At 39.0% G+C, this 1909-nt stretch overlaps 2 long non-coding RNA genes across 2 annotated transcripts; one reads left to right on the top strand and one right to left on the bottom strand.

The window, feature by feature from the left end:
• Positions 1–405: 405 nt before the first annotated feature.
• LOC104959522 (uncharacterized) lies at positions 406–797 on the top strand. The gene is made up of 2 exons (XR_799877.1): positions 406–440; positions 478–797. It is a non-coding gene; the product is annotated as an uncharacterized lncRNA (long non-coding RNA).
• Positions 691–1059, bottom strand: LOC104959521 (uncharacterized). The gene is made up of 2 exons (XR_799876.1): positions 983–1059; positions 691–861 (listed from the first exon to the last, which is right to left on the bottom strand). It is a non-coding gene; the product is annotated as an uncharacterized lncRNA (long non-coding RNA).
• Positions 1060–1909: the final 850 nt, after the last annotated feature.

Below are 1909 nucleotides of genomic sequence, written 5' to 3' on the forward strand. Positions count from 1 at the left end.
AAATGGGGCCAATCTTCAGTCAGATGTGAATGTGTAATCTAACATTTTCAGTAAGAATAATTGACGAAAGGAGTGCAAATACAAATACAATTTATTGAAATGTGAACCAAAAGTTAATCAAAAATGTTTTAAATAAAAAGCACATATGGACAGAAGGTGTAAACCTATTAAATGTATAAGTAAACACATTTAGTCAAATAACGTGACAGACTAGGCCTGTGCAGTTGGTATCAGCTTTGCCCAGCATGGGCTCCTCCATCAGGCCTGGACCTCCTCGCTGATGAAAGACCCTCAGTCCTCTCCAAACCAACAGACAGGACGTCCATCACACAGAGGTTTCTCCCTGAAGTCTCTGCAGCTCTATGGATACCACGCTGTCTCAATCCGTCCACACTGAATATGAGNACCTCCGTGTGATGGACGTCCTGTCTGTTTGTTTGGCCCGGAGAGGACTGAGGGTCTTTCCTCTGCAAGGAGGACCTGGTCTGATGGAGGAGCCCATGCTGGGCAAAGCTGATACCAACTGCACAGGCCTAGTCTGTCACTTTATTTGACCAAATGTGTTTACTTTAATAGTTTTAAACCTTCTGTCCATATGTGCGTTTTATTTAAAACATTTGATTAACTTTTGGTTCACATTTCAATAAATTGTATTTGTATTTGCACTCCTTTCGTCCATTATTCTTAATGAAAATGTTAGATTACACATTCACATCTGACTGAAGATTGGCCCCATTTATTTGTGACGTTGCAAACTCTGCGGTACAAGGCACAAGTGATTTGAAGCTCATAAAGCGAGGCAAATACAAATAATCAGCTGATGGAGTGTAGATGTGGAAATAGGTGCATTCGATCAGATGACTATGTTTTTCGCCACACTTTATAAGTCTATAACCACACCTTCTCTGAGGTGCAGCGTCACAAACAAATCATGGTCCTGATAGACTACAAAAATATGCGGTGTGCAGATCTTTGTTTTCACAATAAAAGTAGTTTCTTAGTGAATGTCCTGTACTGGTCTTAAAATCTCATAACATCAGCTTTTAATTTTCCTCTTGGATGTTCTTCTTTACGACGGAGTATTAGGGCCACACTTGGAAGAAAAAAAACAGAGAGATTTCGAGAATAAAGTCGTAATAATATGAAAATAAAGTCATAGTTACGAGAATAAAGTCGTAACATTACGAGAATAAAGTAATAATTACGAGAATAAAGTCGTAATGTTAAGAGAATAAAGTAATAATTACGAGATTAAAGTCAGTAGTTCATAAGTTACTTGAGAAGCGGACTTGGAGGAGATTGTCTCCTTTCTGCAGGAGGAAATGGCTGGTTCTGGCCGATTACATTACATTGCATTTAGCTGACGCTTTTATCCAAAGCGACTTACAATAAGTGCATTCGACCAGAAAGATAGCTACTTGAAGAAAGCAGAATCATATAAGTACATCAGGTTTCATAGAGCCAAACATTTAAAGTGCTACTCAACTGGCTTTAGATAAGCCAGTCCTTTATTAGTATATAAGTGCTTTGTTAGCACTTCTATGTTAGTAATTATATTGCTCGAAGTGGAGTCGAAAGAGATGAGCTTTCAGTCTGCGCCGGAAGGTGTGTAAGCTTTCTGCTTTCCTGATTTCAATGGGGAGCTCATTCCGATTCCACTACAAGTCTATCGTTCGACTCCTTCTGGATTCAAAGCCTTGATTACAAGTCTCATCGTTTCTTGTGAAACAACAAATCCCCTTTGAACAGCTCGTAGATGTAACCAACGATAGCCTTGTAGTCGGCCAGAACCAGCCATTTCCTCCTTCAGAAAGGAGACAATCTCCTCCAAGTCCGTTTGGTTCTTTCTTCTAAATAATAGACATAGTTTCTTGCACAACCTTTTCAAAGTTCTAATATTTATTAAATA

This window comes from Notothenia coriiceps, unplaced genomic scaffold (genome assembly GCF_000735185.1).
Source record: "Notothenia coriiceps isolate Sejong01 unplaced genomic scaffold, NC01 NC01_scaffold00030389, whole genome shotgun sequence".
NCBI classification, from domain to species: Eukaryota; Metazoa; Chordata; class Actinopteri; order Perciformes; family Nototheniidae; genus Notothenia; species Notothenia coriiceps.